This window comes from Akebia trifoliata, chromosome 3 (assembly GCF_017979445.1).
Source record: "Akebia trifoliata isolate Shusen 1 chromosome 3, ASM1797944v1, whole genome shotgun sequence".
Lineage (NCBI taxonomy): Eukaryota > Viridiplantae > Streptophyta > Magnoliopsida > Ranunculales > Lardizabalaceae > Akebia > Akebia trifoliata.
This window is the reverse complement of record NC_141377.1, coordinates 54,819,975-54,839,395: the sequence shown is the minus strand read 5'-3', so window position 1 is coordinate 54,839,395 and position 19,421 is coordinate 54,819,975. Positions and strand designations below refer to the sequence as shown.

Genomic DNA, 19,421 nt, shown 5'->3' with positions numbered 1-19,421 from the left:
ACCCAATATTAGGGCCTATAATTTCTCTTTAAAAGTAGCGTACCATGATTTTAGAAAGAAAAATCAAGCATTAAAGATCTTGATAATAAAGTTATTGGGCACTTTTATGATAAATGGCCTAAGTGTCCCCCATCAACCAAAATCTTTAATCCTTGATTTTTCCTTCTAAAAGTGGTGATAAATTATTTTTAAGGAGAAATTCCAAAAAGCGTAAAGCAAACTTGTAAAAATTTTGGGAGCGGATACGGGATACTCTATAACTGTTTTTTTTTCTTTTAACTCCATGTAACGTGTTTTAGTGATTGATAGATGTCATGTCGACAAGGTAGTGAAAGGAAAAACTTTGAAATTGGGGACCATATCCTCTGTAGAACCTTGTCCCACTTGAAGAGAGAGGAAAAAAAAAAACATCAAAATACCTTTGTTCAGGAATTGGAGGTCATTGATCATCTTATTTTGTTTTAAAATACATTAAACCATACCTGAGCATGAAAAAGTCCCTTATTTTTTTATTTTTTGTTTTTTGTTTTTTTTATTGCTGTTGTTGCATTTTTAGCCTTTAAGTTTAAAAACATGTTTATGTAAATCATTACTGCTTAAGCCCTCGAAACGGGCAATGTTTTATAATGTATAGACGACAATTTTTAATAAAATTATCATGTAAAGTGTTAACTTTGGTATCAAACCATCGTCTGAAGTGGAAGAGTTAAAAGATGATGGTTTTCTTATATTTCCTTTCAGGAATGTATCGAATTGTTCCTAATTACAAATTTTGGTATGGTATATGGGTCAGCCCAAAAACAAAACAGTATCGTTGTGAATCTCACACTCAAAGATACAGTTGGACCCACAAAGCTACTCAAACCAAAAAAACTCGTAAGAGTCGTGATAATTTGACTCTCTTTTTTCGTACACACCCTTCATAGAATCGTATGAAATTTTAAATATTTGTTCTTGTGTATCTTGAAACAATGGATCTATGGTTATGTGAAGGGATTGTACAAAAAAGAGCGGCAAATTGTCATGATTCAAATCGAAATGAGACTAATTTTACTTTTTGAATTTTGACGAACTAATAAAGATCACTTAGATAAATTGATGTTGGTTTGATCATTGTTGTATTGAAGGGAATAAAGATCTTGGGAGCTTTAGAGGATGAAAGAGTTGAGAAAAATATCTAGTTGAAACAATAAGGCTCAAGGAAGAATCGCCTTCTTACCCATCCAAGTCCTATTTATAGAAGAATAATGATTTTCTAGCTAGAAAGTCTTCACTCATCAATACTCAGCTTACGAGAGTCGAACACGACTCTTTTCCTTGGGATATACAACAGCACAGATTTAATGGGACGTACAGTTGTGTATCCCAAGAAAAAAAATCCATGGTTCCGTGTCCATGCCACATCAGCCAAGTATTAACCGATTGAAGATTTTTTAACTAAAAAATCAGGACTCTTTATCGAAGTGGGGGATGACATGTCATAAATAGGACTGTTAATGTGTTGGTTATTGGACTGGCCTAACTCCTCATATACAGGGCTTGAGTCCAATAAAGAGCCCTTTGAGTTATTGAGTTGGATTGAGCCCATCCCAATTTATTATAGGGCTAATTCTCTTACTAAGCAAATCACTATTAGTTATTATTGTTCTATCCCATAGTTAGCAATTCAGTGTAGGGGAAAGAATCGTAGTGAGATTTATTTGAGTACGATAGATTCGGAATATATATTTAGCTATGTGTGTAAAAATTTGCTCAAAAAGTCAGAGAACAGTAAAAATATGATACGAGAACTATTCATGTGTTATTCGAGTTCAATACTCTACAAAACTTCGTGTGTATACATATTAAAATTTTCATTGCACTAATAACCGGATGCTAAGATAGAGAACTTCCCAATCTTTTTTATGATTTATTATTTTTATATCATTTTTCAAAATTAATAAAATTTGATAATTCTATGCATATTTATCAAATATTTAAACCTTATTACAAATTATGGACACTAGGATATTTCTACACATATTTATTAGACATTTTAATTCTTATTCTAAAATACATTTAAAACTAAGAACATAATAAATTTTTATGATTAATTGTAATATTAATACAAATCATAAAATGCAAAGCACATACTTTATATATTTACCAAGTCTCTTAAGAGTTATAAAAGGAATGAAAAACTAACATCTTGATCGATAATCTTTATATTCAATAATAAACAATGGTTAGTGATTCTCTAATGGTGAAATCTTTACGTGTAAGGAAAGAATAATGAAAATATTATATATATAAATAAAGGTTCATTCATGATTTTACCTCTCATTGCATAAAGTATTTTTTATTTATTTAGTCGAGAAAATAATAAGTCATGAATAATTAAAAAAGATTAAAAAGTCCTGAATTTTTACAAGGAGCTGAATTGGATGGAAGTTTTAAATGTTTTGTATATCATTAGGAAATTTTGGGTATAATTTGTTAATTAGTCCAAGAATTTTTAACTATGGTCAACGCATTGAGTTGTGAAGATCTTCCTATCAACCATTTTGTTTATTCTTGATTGACTTTTTCCCATAAACTCCTTCAGTCCTTCTCGCTCTTGAACCCACTCTACATTTTTGTTTTGAGAGATTTACCGGACCAACCTAATTGTTGCATTTTATTTTTTACAAAAACACCCTTAGAGTTGTGACAACTCCAACGGAACCATAATTTTTTATCAAGTTTTTTTTTTTTTTTTTTTGAAAGGTCAACAGGGTTAAGGCAGACCCAGACCAGCTACAACCTCAGGAAAGGACAGCCCCTTTTATCCTGGGAAAGAAGAGAAACGAGGGAAGGCGAAGATCCACAAGCAATCTCCAAACAATCCAAAGAAAAAAGAAAAGAAGCAAGGTAATCAGCCACCTTGTTGGCTTCTCTAAAAACATGCAAGAAACTAAAATCATTGAAACCGGCTAATAAGCTCTTGATTGACCCAACCAAGTGCTGAACATACCAAGGGGAGTTCCATCTGCCATTTAGAATCTTAATAGCCATAATGGAGTCCGATTGAACTTGGATTTTAGAGCATCCTTTGGAACTAGCAAGCTGTAACCCATGAAGAATACCTTGCATCTCATGGTAAATAACCGATTTTGGGTCTTCACACCCAGCTATAGCAGCTACCACCTCGCCATCATGGTCTCGAATGACCGCCCCATAGCCTCCTCTAGTTTCTGAATACGATCCATCAGTGTTAAGGGCATACACTCCTTGATTTGGTTTCAACCAAGAGCAAAAAATACTAGGCTTGTGAACAAATGTTGCATTGGTACCCCAAGCATTCAAGAAGGATCTATTGTAGTCGGAGTCTTCTACCTCGGTCAAGGTGTCCTCAAACTTAATCTGAACATCTTCAACAATTTTCTGAAGCACTTGATCCGGGCCATTAAATTTGTTTTGGTAGATCCTATTACATCTTTCCCTCCAAACGTGGTAAATAAACGCACAAAAGGCTACCTTCTTAATTCTTTGGATAGGAGCACCTCCTTTAAAGCTTATGGCAGCCCACTCTACCTCATCGGCCCACTCTCCAACAACTCTACTCACTAGGCACTTCTTGAGAATTTCAGTCCATATCCATTTCGCAAAATGGCAGCCACTAAGAATGTGGTTGGTGTCTTCATCTTGGGTTCTGCAAAGGCAACAAGTCACATCAACAGTTAAGCCCCAAGATTTGAGTTTCTTCAAGGTTCAAGGTAGACTAAATTTTTTATCAAGTTTGTTACCTTGCAGACCTTCTATCGGGGATACACATCAAAAAATTCAAATTGAAGGGGGGTAATTTGTTACTTAATAGAATTGTGATAATATGACACCCCTCTTTGACATACTCCCCCATCACAGAACCGAAGATTATTTATCTCAGGATACACAAAAAAGATTTATGATTATGCGTATCCCAAGGCAAATGACCTATGATTCTTTGATGGGGGCATAAGTTAGAGAGGGCACTACTTAATATACTTATATAGTATATCTTAACCACATCAATTTGTGATCTGATGTCAAAGGGTTATAAAGGACAAAATTCTATGGACTTGGAATAAAAATTAATTAATTTTCACCGTTAATTCTAGTTTTAAATATAGGAGTTTGGTACCCATTCATTTTCAACACCTTTGATCAAGTGAAAAATAATTTATTTATTTATTTTTCTTTTTCTTTTGAATCTGAATTTTTCCATTAAATCTATAAGATTGTGGTGTTGTATTGCCGAATTTAATAATCCATCTAAGCCCAACAACTTAAGATTTGAAATCTTAGTAAGTCTAATTCATAAAGTAAAGTAACAGAGCTTTTTTTAATAAAATTGCATGAGATAAGTCTGCCCGTTAAATCTCTCTCCCCCTTTGTTTTTTTACATTGGTTGGACTTCTTACGTCAACCTCTTTTCCTTAAATGGGACAACACTTCTCCTTAACCCCCATATCTTACTTTATGAAATTTGTTACCCAGCAACTCTTCCAGTGAGGATTGATGTCATAAAATTCAAATTTATACCCTTAATTTTGCTGCTTCACATGCATTGGAGTGAATTCTAATCTCGTCAATTTGTGTCATCGAAAAACATGATCTAATGTCATAGGACTTTGAAGAATTTTTTTTTTTTTTTGAAAAAAAAAGTTAATTTTAACCATTGAATTCTAATTTTAAATTATCAAGCTCAAATTTTATTTTATTTTTTTAAAGAAAAATCTATTGAATTTGAGATTCTCCATGAAATCTAGAGGGTTGTTGGGTAGGATTGTTAATTTGATAATCCATGTGGGCCTGACAACCCTTATTAAGATTTGATATCTAACTAAGTTAGTCATGGTAACCTAATTCATAAAGTGAGGTTTGCTCAATTAACAAACTAATAAAATTACAACATATAGGTATGCCCAGTAAATCTCTTATATTAATCAACAAATTAGAGATGATCTCCAACAAGTATCGTTGCTATTTTCAAATTGAGTTATAACATCAATGACATTGACATTATAGAACCAATTGTACATTTATCATTTAAGGAGACATGCAATTGTGAGAGGATATTATAGTATTTATTAAGTTGTAATTTATTAAGGTGTGTCGAGATGTATCAAATCATGTTAAATAGAATCAAATCATGAAGTTAGATAATTGTGTTGCATTGTATTAAGATATATCGAGATGCACACAACATGAAAAAAAAGCCCATATTTGATGGTCCAAGGCCATCGAATTTCTTAAAATTTGACGGACTAAGACATCGAAATTTTCATTGTCAATTTTTTTTTTCGACGGACCGAAACCTTCAAATTAATGGAGGATGGGATAAATTTGATGGCTCTAAACCATCAAATTGGAGAATATAAAAAATTTCAACGATCATGAACCATCGAAATTCAATTTTAAAAATTTGTGATTTTGGCCCGTCGAATTTTCTTATCAAAATTTTCAATTTTCACATAATGGCACCAAACCATGTTGATGTTGTAGTTAGGATAATTATATAAGTACACACACACATTCTCTATTTAATAAGAATCTCGTTAGAAATATTAAAAAAATGTATTCTAAACCTCTTCCTGTAGATGACATGAGATATTTTCATTTCGAGTACTCCAAACTCATACACCCATGCTGACCATGAACCCTAAACAACCTTTATATATTGCTAGTCATAAATATGTTGTGAATCTCTCGAGGTCGACAAGATTATTTGTTGTCCTTCCATAATTCAGGTAATTTTGCTAAGACTCATTGTTTCTCTTGCATTATCATTAACTTTCATCATCAGATACTCTTTTCTTTTGTGTCTCACAAGACACAAGTGAAAAGAAAGTCAACTTAGCATGACTAATTAAGTAAGATTGGGAATCTTACTAAGGGTTGTAGGGTTTATGTGGATTGTCATGTGGCCAAATAACACCTTAGTCGCAGTCAGATTTTTTTAAAAAAAAGTTAAGAGGAAAAAAAAAATCCTATTTTTAGCTTGTTCTAAGACTTTGAAAATGGACGGCCATCGTACCCTCAAATTTAAAATTAAAATCAACACCACAATTTTTTTTCTCTTTATTTAATTTTGAAAGTTCTAAAAATTTTGTGATCAGCATCCTTGTGGCATTCAATCATGTTTGTAAATGCCTCATGGATATGGATGAGTGGTCGGGAACTTTGCTTACTAACTTATAAATAAGAAAGAATTTTGACAATATAACATAGTTTTTTATTAACGATATTTTTTTTCTGTTGCCTATAGTGAAAACAAGTAAATTTTTTAATCTAATCACCTTGTGACATTTAAAACATGGTATGATGCGAGGAAGTTGTAGAGGACAAAATTATATGAATTTTAAAAAAATAATTATTATTTTTCATCGTTGAATTTTATTTTTAAATTTAAGTGTTGGATGGTTATTCATTTTCAACACCTTGGATCAAGTTCAAAAAATAATATTTTTTAAAAAATATGTATATGAATATTTTCATGAAATGTAGAAGGGTGTGTTGTCGGATTGTAAATGTGATAATTAATGTGGGTCTAATGATTTTTTTTTTTTAAATTTGAAATCTAAGAAAAATAAATATATGAAAACTAGGGAGATGAATTCTCTTTATTACTAATGTCATTCGTACCACCTGTCCTAAGTTTGTTGAGCGAGCAAAGACTTCAGTTAGCACCAAAGGCGTGCACCAAAACGGAATCATATTATCACCACTCGATAAGAAAGAAAAAAACACTAAAAAAAAAAAAGGAAAAAAAGAAAGGCTCTCCAACTTTTATTTAAAAGAGAACCGTGTTAATATGACTCTCCCGCGTGGCATTTTAAAATACTCACCTGACGTGCTGTGTGCCAGAATCATTGATTTCTTTCATCAAGATACTCAACTGCAAAGATTTGTTGGAGATATTTAGTGTGTTTCCCGATGCATAGTCTATGGTTGTAACACACCTCACATAGGTGAGTACTTTGAGTATGCCACGTGGAGAGTCCAATAATCATTACTCTTTAAAAAAAAACATTGGCAGATTGATTCTACTTTTTAAACTTTTGGTATTAAAAAAAAAAATTGAAAATAACTAATTTCCTATCTCCTCCTTTTCCATATGTGATGACGACTGAGTGGTGCCGAAGTGTAGGACGCTCGGCATGACATGCCCAACAATAAATGACCGCAGAAGAAAAAGAAGAGTCTAGTCAATGACTAACATTGCAAAATAAATGAAAGAAACCATATAGTTAATTATATTTAATAACTAATCAGGTCCATGTATGATCACGAGTTAATAGGAAAATACTTTTAAGTTCATGGATGATCGCAGGTTAATAGGAAAATACTTTTAAGTGGGCAGCCCGCATCAAAATTTTGGTACAACCCTCGTCTTTGGACTACACTCGGTATCTTGACGTCAATGCGTCGGTTCTTATAAAAATTAGAATCATAAATATTATAATTTTTTTATTTTTGATATTTTTAAAAAATGAAATCGAATTCAGAACCATTAGAAATCACTGATACCCATCGATTTTGATTCTCAAGAAATGAATGGGAAAAAATATTTTACAATTATTAAACATATTATTTACAAAATATCAACTTTAATAATAATTTATTATACTAAAAAGAAGATTTATTGACTTATTTTCAAAAATTAAAGTTCATATGAAACTTGAAGAACTTTACATAGTACAAGTTGATATTAAAATATAGTTAAATCTTCAATCATGTATAATGCAAAAAATAAATGAAAAAATAAATCGATTTTGAGTATCCTGCGATTACCTATCGGATAAAACCTAATGGTTCTGATTCCTATCAATTCGATCCCATATTAGATATGGCTCTAATTGGTTCCAATAAAAAGGGAACCAACATTGGGATTTTTAGTTTCGATTCCAACTTGATTTTGAGTAAATGGGTACATATTGACACTCCAAATCTCTAAATAATTCATCCAAATATCAATGAAAACGTAAGGGTGCGAAATAAATACAAAAGTGTAGGAGATTTTTTTAATTCCCTACTCCTCAAGAATTGTGTGGCTTTTAATGCTTTAATCCTCGAAATTTGTGTTGTAATAAATGCAAATTTTGATTGTCTTTTTTTATGAGTTTGTCTTTTTCAATCGTTTTCTCTATCAATCTTACTTGAAAAATATGCCGAGAAAATGCAAAACACAGAGAAAAACTATAGAAGCTGAGAGTTGTTGTGTGTCTTATGCTTTGAGGATTGAGTGAGAGAAGTCCTCCTATTTATATAGTTGACTCATTAATACATAACATTAAACTTAAATGTAATCACTCCCCATTTAATAAATAATGAATGTATACACTTGAGATTTGCATCTAAGGGTGAGGGAAATAAATTTATTACAAGCAAGGACAATAAAAATGATACCTATGAGTGGGATATGATTCTAACAAAAGATAAGTCCAAGTTCATCTTTGGAATGGTCAACCTGCTTTAGGCGAGGATAAAGTTGGCTTGCCATTGTGGTTTAATTGTTTAGCGCATAAATCCAAAAAATGAACAATCATTATATCTAAAGATGATAAAAAAATGATCAATGATAAAAAAAAAAAACCGTCATAATAGGATTTAAAAACGTAATTCTAAGGATGTTTATTCTCAAACACTTTGTATCTAAACTATTAAGTATTGAAAACTCTTTAACAAATACCACACCAATGCCAAATGACAGAGACATTCGTGATGTGTATTATTACAATAAATTAATACCACACTTATTTGTAAATTACAAATAAAAAACATACTATCACACCCTCAATTTAGGATTTAGATTTTTCCAAATCTTAAGGGTAGAGTGAAAAAATAAATAAAAATTAAGATATTCAAATTTAAATACAATGTGAATTTCTTTCAAATAATTTCTACATAATTTTTCTAAAAATTAGACTTATGAAAAATTTTCATTTGTATAAACATATTTGTATAATAAAAATTCATAAATCCAATTGTATTCCATCCATCATATCATAACAAATATATATTATTAAAAAAAACATAATTATAAATACAATCCAAAAGTGTACATACATCAATTACACATGACATATGGATTGATAGTTGTCTATGTCATCAACACTAACTCTCATACTCTAAACATGTACCTACAAGAAGATACAACACACAAGATGTTAATACATATAAGGAAGTCAAAAAATATTCTAGTTAGAATATCAATCATAGTGGTGTATTTGATAAGAATGACGAGGTACACGATCACGATCGATACAAAAGTATCGATCTACTCCAGTATTTAACGAGTGTGGAACTCATTATTAGTTATTGATTTTATGGTCAATCTAACAATTTACCAAAATTGGTTGAACGTGTTTTCCAGCTCAAGTTGATCGTTGATCCGTAACGAAGATTAATTGTTTGTCTATTATAGACTGTAAATGATCATTTGATAAGATAGTTTCATCATACATTTATGGTATGCATGTGTTTTCAATCAATATATTAATCTACAAATCATCCTTACAGTACAATTTGTTGTTTTCAATAAAAATATGATTGAAATTTACGAATAGTAAGCATAATGAAATTCTCAAGTAGTATTTCATACCATCGAAGAGAATATCAAACCTAAATTATTTAAAATTAATTGGTTGCTTCCAAAACGAGTTACCGATTAATTGTATGAACATTCACTGTCACTTTAATGAATAACAAAAATAATATATATTTCAAAATTCATTTTAAATAAATTTGCAAATGTGATAATCTTTCCAAGTATTTTTAGAAATATAAACATGCAATAGTATATTGAAAGTAGTAAATTATAAAATAGTAAATATCCAAGAACACTGTCCCATGGTTACTATCATAATTGCATTACATGCTCTATTATACAGCGTTCAAAAACACTCTAAACCTAAAAATTGCTCAACACAGGCACATGCAACCGAGAATCACATTCTTTACTCTAACCAATCGAGACTTTCATTATCAATTCCATTTTAAACTTAAATATTTCATCATTTTTTATATTATTATCCAATGAAAATATACTTTCAAAACATGATGTCCTAACAAATATTATTTTTAAATGAACACTACGAAACTTACTATGAAAATCAATTTGTTTAAAATTGATTTTCTAGTTACACTTACCCAAATTCATAGGACACGAGATCGACTGGTTTCAATTTCAACCAACGGAATATCTATTCAAATGCGAGACTTTCTACTTATTAAAAACGTGTGATCATGGTTCCTGATCTTTAAGCTCATTTCCTAGTTTGCAATGATTAGATCTCTTTCATACCCTACATTAAAGTAGATAAAAAATATGAAATAAATTATTCTATAATTCGATGAATGAATTTTAAATTTAAATCATAATAAATTTGAAACTAACTCTCAAAATTGAAAATATAATATATATTTTTAATTACATTACGAATTTGAAATTATAAGTTTCCTACCTTTACAGATAGGTTTTACGCATCCCTATGATATTAAAATAAATTTTCTTATTAATTTCTTTGATGATTTGACAAAATATTATAATGATTAAGTAGATTTCAACGTTGTAGATATTTTATTATTTAGTGTTGAATCTTAATTCACATGTGAAACACGTTTAAATCTTAATCAAAGGTAACGTATACAAATTCACTCTTGTTAAAAAACTCAAAGCTGACTCTTTGTTTTTGTTTCTCATACAAATGAAGACACGTAGATTATTTTAACTTATAATATAATATAATATATCTTAATATAATATAATATTAAACAAATGTAATATTTAAATTCTTAACGAAGACAACAAATACATTTATATTATATTATAATATAATATAATATAATAATTTTAATATTATTTATATAACATCCTTTAACACTTTATTAATTTTAACCAACTCCTCTATTAAAATAATTACATTAAAATTAAATTTTTTATTTTTTATATTTTAATAAAATTAATATTTTCGTAATTTATCTTATTAAATTTAGATTTAAGCATGTTTACGGTCTAAACTACTTTTCTTATTAAATTTCAATATTTCTAAACTCAAGAATAACGCCTATTTGTCTAATAGACTTTTTATAAAATTATCTACTTCGACTACATATTCTAATTCTTCGATTGTAATCACGGTAAGATTTAAATTGTACATTTTTATTTGTTGAATTTTCTTTAGCAAATTCTTATTTTAGATAAAAAAAATATTATAATTTATTTTTAATAATTAAAAATAAAATTAAAATAAAAAAATAAATCAATATAATTAACTTAATTCTTCGATATATATAATAAAATTTATTGTGTTACACACACCTTAAACCTTTTTATGTAAATCATTCTACTTATTCTCACTCCCATAACTTACACATAAACTCACACAATGAACTTTAAACAATTTTTATAAATTGCTAATCATAAATATTTTGTAAATCTCGAGGCCGAAGAGATTACTTGTCATCCTTCCATAAATCAACTAATTTAGTCAAGGCCGTACGAGACGACCCTCCCTCACTCATTGCAGCCTTAGCATCATTACTCATTTTCTTAATCCGTTCTCTTAGCATCTTTCCTTCATCGGACTTCATCAACTCTCTCACACGCTTCTCCACTTCACATGCGCTAACAAACCCATCTTCAGATTCCTCCATAGGTAAAGCCACCTTCATTTCCTCCACCAACACCACCCTATTAAACCTTTGCTCAGCATAAAGTGGCCAAGCAACCATAGGCACACCAGCACACATAGCTTCCAAAACCGAATTCCAACCACAGTGAGTCACAAACCCACCCACTGATTCACAATTCAGTACTTCCACTTGTGGGGCCCACGATTTTACCACCAAACCTCTGTCCTTCGTCCTATCCAAGAACCCAGGTAATAAAGCATCCAAATTTGGATCCGACGGTGGTAAAAATTTATTAATCTTATGATCAACAGGTGGACTCCGTACAACCCACAAGAATCTCTGTCCACTCTTCTCCAATCCAATAGCGATTTCCTTCAATTGTGACTCGGAGAACAAACCCAAACTTCCAAAGCACAAGAACACAACGCTTCGACTCGGTTGCGAGTCAAGCCAAGTCAAACACTCGTGTGTACGTTCCCCATCAGCTCCACTTCGATGATCAGAAGCAATCAACGGTCCAATACAGTAAACCGGTGGGGTCGGACCGTCTGGCACACATAAACCGTCTGATACTGCTTTGAGGACACGTGGCTCGAGTGAGTCAAACGAGTTGATTATAATTCCATTTAGTTTTGGGAGATCGTTAGCCATGTTCAAGAACCCTTCATAAGCCTTGTCCGTACGATCCATCGTGGGTTTCACCATATCGGAACACGGAATGGGTGGTAAGCCTGGGATGTATAGGATCTTTTTGAGATCATCTTTGAAACTTTTTGTGGTGGAATTATGGACAGTAGGGAAGTAAAGGAAGAGAGCAAGAGCTGCAACACCTGATGTGAAGAAGCAGTAAGTGGGGATGTTAAGTTGCTTCGCCACGCAGAGTGCCGAGGTGCAAAAGAAATCTATGATGAGAGATCGGATGGCGGAGGTTTGAGAGATGGTTTGAAGGGCTTGATGGACGTTTGGGTTGTTGAGACTGAGGAGTTCGAAGGCCAGGGTTTCGAGATGAGGAGAGGTGTTGGTGGTGGAGGAGAGAGGAAGAGAGATGATGGGGAGGTGATGGAAAAGGATTGATTTGGTGGTTCGCGAGACGTGGTTGATGTATGGTGTGGTGGACCCAGTGTTGTAAGGTGGTGTTGTGATGAGGATTGTGATGGAGAATGAAGGGTAGTGATTGATTATGAGCTTACCTAGCTCGACCATGGAGATTAGGTGACCCATGGCCGGTGAAGGATACAGAACTATGGTGTCTTTCGCCATTCTTTCTTCGACACTGGAATTTTCTCACTGGTATTTTAGTGTGGACCAACTTTGCAAGAAAAGTTTGGTTTTAAAAAATGAAATAGAATTACTATTGCCACACTGAATTTTACTAACGCCACACCAACTGTGGGCAACTGGTATGATTTACATAAGAATTGGCGTGGCATTAGTAAAAATTAGTGTGACAATCTCAGCCCACTAAACCTAGAGCGTCAGATGTTGATAATTATCAATGAAAAGTGCAAACAAAGGTCCTTCTATATGCACACCATATGTAAACGTTTTAAACGACTATATAATGAATTTTCGTCTTAAAAGAGCCCCATTCCAAGGTAGAAAAATGCTAACATGGGTCCTTTTAACTAGGGGTGCAAGTTAATTCGGTTTAAACCAAGAACCGAATCAATCCATAAATTTTGGATTGGTTAACTGGTTCGATTTTAATTAAAAACAGTTCAATTTCGGGTTAAACAAAATAAGAACCGATAGGTTCAGGTCAGTTTTCGATTCAGAATTTATAAATAATCGAACTAAAATCAATTTTTTTTATATATTAACCTAACTCTCTTCTACTCGTCTCTGCGACTGCATCCTGCAACCACAGACTGCCACCGACGGACGACGGCCACGATGCCACCGACTTCTCCCCCTCTCTCTCTCTCTCGTCGACGTGAGGTTGCGTGCGTGCGATTGCAGGCGTGCTCTCAACTCCGGTGGCCGACATGTCTTCCCTCCCTCTCTCTCTCTCTCTCTCTCTTGGCCTGCTGTTGAGGGCGTTTGGCTGCAGGTACCTCTCAATCTCTCATGGAAATTGGATTTTGTAGTTTTGGTCTTTTGGAGAAAAATTAATTTTTCCATAATTTTTAAAATCAGTTGCAAGTCTAGTAAGGAATATTGGAGAAAAAATCGATTTTTTTTTAATTAATCTAATTTTTTATGTGTCCCATAATTTTGCTTTTGGGTTTTTAATTTTTCATAATCCATTTGTTTACATAATTTTTATTGATGAATTTGTGTAAAAAATTTTTACAATCCATGGAATCGAACTGAATCAAACCAAATTAAGATCGATTTGGATTGGTTCGATTCTAGACTAAATCGTTTCAGTTCTGGTTCCCATATAATGGAACCGACCTTGGTTGGTTTGGTTATGATTTTTCTCTAACCCGAACCAAGTTGCACCCCTACTTTTAAATAGAGTTTATATTAGCATACCAAATTTTACTCATAACACACCAATTTATATGTATTGTTAACGACTATTTAACCAATAATTTAATTTAAGAAGGATTGGTGTATTGAAATTGAAAATTTTCAAAAATGATAAATTATCATTTTAAATTAAAATATTTTGATTAAAGTAGAAAAAAGTTACTTTTTTATAATATAACAAATATGTTTAAACATTTAAAAAAATATCTTCTTTATAAAATAAGAAAATTTTTCCTTACTTCAACTAAAATATTTTGATTCTGAAAATGAAAATTTATCGTTTTTTCTCAATTTTTTGTTTTTAAACATAATCCAAGTGGGATTACACCTCTATCTTGAACGAATGGCCAACAACTATGAAAAAATGGATAGTCATAATTCGGATTAGAACCATATCAATCATTTCTTCTTAGAGTTTTTCAATGCCTCACCACTTATCCAAGATTCCCTCTTAGTGTGAGTACCTTGAGTTTGTTTTTTGTTTTTTCCCCCTTAAATTTTATTTCAAGTAGGTTTTTGAGTCCATTTGTTTATTATTATAATGAGAGAACATGTAGTAGAAGGGGTTCGCCACCAAAATTTGGAGTTCAAAAATGCCCCCACCTTAAAAATTAAATTTTTTTTTTTTTTTTTTTTAAATTTTTTATAGCTTTGATAGGCTGTACGTATCAATCACCATTCACGTGTAAGGTAATTAAATATAATCACTTTATGTGTAAGGACATATAAAGATTTGAAGGTGTGACCTGGGGAGCAAATTCGGTCGCCCTCACTATCTCAGTTAATTCTTGGTGGGTAGATTTTACATTTAAACTTAATATAATCAAAGCTCATTTTGATAAAAAAAATTCTAGAAAATTGCAGTCACATGTCCATGAAATCATGTAGGTTAGTTTCAAAAGTACAAAATATCCATGTAATCTTTAAAATCGCCTTTTAAATAATTTTTAAATTACAAATAAGGCCTTCAGATACATGTGTTTGTCGATGCCACCTTCTAGTTATATATAACTTTTTGACAAATGGCCTAAGTGCCCTTATCAACCAAATGCTTTAATCCTTGATTTTTCTTTCCAAATTCGTGATAAATTATTTCTAAGGAGAAATTCCAAAAAGCGTAAAAGAAAATTGTAAAATTTTTGGGAGCAAATCCTCTGTAACTCTTTCTTCTCTTAGTTCCATGTAGTGTGTTTTAGTGATTGTTAGATGTCGTCGGCAAGGTAGTGAAGGAAAAACTTTGAAATTGGGGAACATATCCTCCCTTGTGCTTGCAATTCCTTGTAGTACAATTAGATAATTGAGACAACGCCACTTGAAAAAAAAAACATCATAATACCTTCGTTCAGGAATTGGAGTTCATTGATTGTTCGTTTTACGAAATCATAGATTAGGTTTTTTTTTTTTACATTTTTTTTTCTTCAAATCTAATCTAAATCATGATCGTTTCATGACTGATGTGTTAGTTTTTATTTTACAGCATGGTCTCTCCACTATTAGAAGATTACGATAAGGAACTATAGGAATAATGTACTATGTACAGAGGATCCGCTCTCTTAAAATTGGGGGTTAAGGCAATGAAAATAAAAACTACATTTTGTAATTTTGGCAAGATCAAAATTGTCTAACTTGGTTAAGGAAGATGGATTGAAATTCTATTGGTTTTGATGAAAATGACTTTAATAATAATGAAGTCAATGTAAATATAGGGGTATTTTTATCCTTCCATATTTTACTATAAAAAAACACTTATTTGACTCTCTTATTATAACAATAAAGGAATATCTAGTTGAAAATCTTGGTTAAAGTTTCTCGGTTTTGGTTCCACAATTTGGTTTTATCCACCAAATATTAACCATTGGCCCCATTTACGGGAAAAAGAAACAGTTATGAAAAATTACTTTAGTAAATGTCGATAGAGTGACTTTCTTTTTTTTGTACCCCTAACTTTTGGACGGTAACTTAATAGCCTGTTAGTAAACTTTAAATTTTCTAATGCCCCCCTCACCCCTTTCAATCATTAAGATCAACTTTTCAACCAGCCATCGTGATTGACCTCTTACAATTGTAGAGGTCAACAATTATACATCATCAATTTTGACGTTTCAACATGAAACATTGCGATCAATTAATGATTTGATTTTCTTAATAGGGATCATTTATTTCCCTTACAACTACAAACATCAATGATTATAAATTGTTGATCTTAACAGTTGAACATGAGTCATTGAAATCAACAATTCGAGTTTGATGTTTTTGCATGATGAAGGATCCTTTAGATTTTACTATTTGGGTTACTAAGCTATGACTCAAAAGTGAGGGTCCATTTAGAAAAACTCCTCACGATAGCATTTATTAGGATCGGTTTCATTGCATGAAAATTACTTTTTCATAAAATTCTAACTCCATAGAAAATGGGTATGGTGGAAAATATATAACTTTGGTGTTTGATTGTATATGAACAAATACAAAGAATAAAATCAAAGGAAGAAGAGGAGAGAGAGAGAGAGAGATGGTGGTGGTGGTGGTGATGAAGAAGATGAATAATACTACCAGGTTTGTGATTTGGAAGTAATTTTAGGGTGGATTTTATTTTTTCACTTAGGATTTCATTTTTTCGTAAGTGAAGCTGGGAAAAATGAAATTAACTGGATAATAAGAAAAGAGTGAATTTTCATTTTTCATGAAAAAAAATATCATTTTTCAAGAAAAATGAATATCCAACCTATTTTCTATGGCTAATCAAATACAAATACACAACCTAAGTGATTTCCCTAAAAATTAATCTCTAAAAATCTAGAGTACATTGTGGAAGAAAACTTATACTAATAATAAGATATATATTAGTATATTTCCCTAAATATATGTTGTGGTTGGAAAAGGATTGTTGAGCGTCGGGTCAATGACGTGGCCCATGTCATGTAACATCACATGACATGAAGACATCCATTAATTGTTGCTCCTTTCTCGATGTGTCGTGTGCTCATGAAATTATTACGTATTCAGTGACGTTAACTTGCACATTTGTAAGGTAGTAAAAGGTACAAAGCACATTCATACTTTTTTGAGTCATTGTAACTGATTAGAAATTCACTTGCTTGATGTTCCCAGAACCGTAGATCTTTTGCTTCGGGATACAAAAGGAAAAGGATCTGTGGTTCTGTGTACATGTCAACGCAATCTGAGTGAATCTTGAGTCAATTTTTCGAGTGAGTGTATCATTAGACATGTGCTACCAGATTTGTTTATACATAAATTGAATTGAGGACTGCTGCAAATAAAACCAGTTTCTTGTGGAACACATCAAACCTCAGAAAAAAACAATTGGTCCATGTTTGAAGGTGTTAGTAAGCTAAGTAGGTATAACGGGAATAAAAATTTATAATTTTTTTAATTAAATCACAATTTTAATAGTTGTTGATTAAATCACAATGTTTTTAAAAAGATGTTAAATTTTTGAAAAATCTCCGATTTTGCAAAACATCATGATTAATTGTGATTTAAACAATGATTTATTGTAGAGAAAAAACACAGATTTTTTTTAGCACTTTTAAATGTTATTTTTTTATTTAATGTTCCATTTATTTATTTTTGTACATTTTTATCGTTTAATTATCTTATATTTGCCCAACTTAATCGATTTTTATTTATTTTTTTAAGATTTCTCTTGCCAAATTATTTCTGAACCCCAACTTTGTCACTATGGTTTGTAAAGTCTTTGGATGATGATATCATAGACCTATGTTCAATTCCTGCCAACGTTTCAGATGCCGATCTCATTAAAATTGAAGAGTTATTGTTAAAAAACCACATTAACTATTAAGTCTACTTAACATCCTATTAAGTTTGAAAAGCCTATAAAATGAGAAATCATCATGTAACAAATCCTATGTGCCATATCTTGTGAATAGTTAAATTAGAAATTTCCAAATATGTGATCAACTTTTGACTAAATTCCGATTCCAACTCACTATTCATTTTAATTCCCAAAACATGAATAACATGTCACATGTTTTTCTAAGTGAAGATATTGTTAATATAAAATAGCAGGATTGTCGATTTTTTTTTTTTTCCAAAGTGACAATCTCGTTGATTATAAAAGTGGCAAATTTCACAAGTCTACTATTTTTTAGCAAGATTGTCACTTTGAAAAAAACAACAATAACAATTTCACTACTTTATATTAGCGAGATCATCACTTGAAAAACCTTCAATATCACCGTTCATGATTTGAGAATTAAAAAGAACAATTATCCAAAATTGAAATTTCATCGTATTCAATGCACAAAATGCTAATTTACCATAGTTAAATATAGAGTGCAAATTGTGGGGATTGTGACATGAAGGACATGACTGGAACATAGTTTTTCTACCACAGACTTGTGATTTGTTCGAAAAATATAAATCACAAATGATTCACAAGTCAAAAAGTATATATGTAAATATAAAAAAATAATCAAAAGTGATTGAAACAAAAGTTTTAATTAGTTCTTGTATCATTCATTGAATTCATGTAAAGTAGGGACAGACTCGAAACTTTTCAACCCATCGGGCCTAACAATGCCTAATCCAGCCGCCAATATATTTTAGATGTATATATTAAGTATATATAATTGTATTATTTATTACAAAAGATAACTAAAACAAACTATGATAATAAGTTTGCATGTATGTCTCCTTATTTTTTATTTTTTCTTCAATTGAGATAGATATTCAATTCCTATTTTATTTTATTTTTATGGGTAAGCTGGAATTGAACTCACGACCTCAAAGTTACTTTGTAAAACCATCTGAGATATGGGTAAAAGCCCATTATATATTAATTTGGACCCCTATTTTGATGCAAAACAATATTTAACAATTTCAAATAATATGAAAGAATGAATAATTTAGATTTTTCAAAGAACTGGAAAATAAGCCCAAGCCCAGATTTAGCGCATAGTCAACTTAGGTCCGATAGGAGTATAAGGCTGGCCGATGTAAGGCCCACCTCCTTTAGGCCGGGTTTAGAGTGAAGCCCAGCCCGAACCCGCCCATTGACAGCCCCGATCCAGAGATACACCGTAATTTTAAAACCCATTGACTCGATTGAATTTTCAACGTGACTCATCCCCAAAACTCAATGGAACTTCGTGAAATGAGTTTTATCACTGAATCAGCTTGAAATACAGTCAACTTGGCCATTTTCCAAGGTAAGCTTCAATTTGGGTGCTCTAAATAAAAGTTGGTGTGGTAATAGAATCCCTCCAGTTTTTAATGTACGTTTTACGACTTTGGGTAATGATGATGGTGTTTAATAGGAAATCTTGCTTCCA

At 31.5% G+C, this 19,421-nt stretch overlaps 1 pseudogene; it reads right to left on the bottom strand.

Moving 5' to 3' along the window:
* Window positions 1-11,264: 11,264 nt before the first annotated feature.
* On the bottom strand, window positions 11,265-12,952 carry LOC147408063 (UDP-glycosyltransferase 88B1 pseudogene; annotated as a pseudogene).
* Between the last annotated feature and the right edge of the window lie 6,469 nt (window positions 12,953-19,421).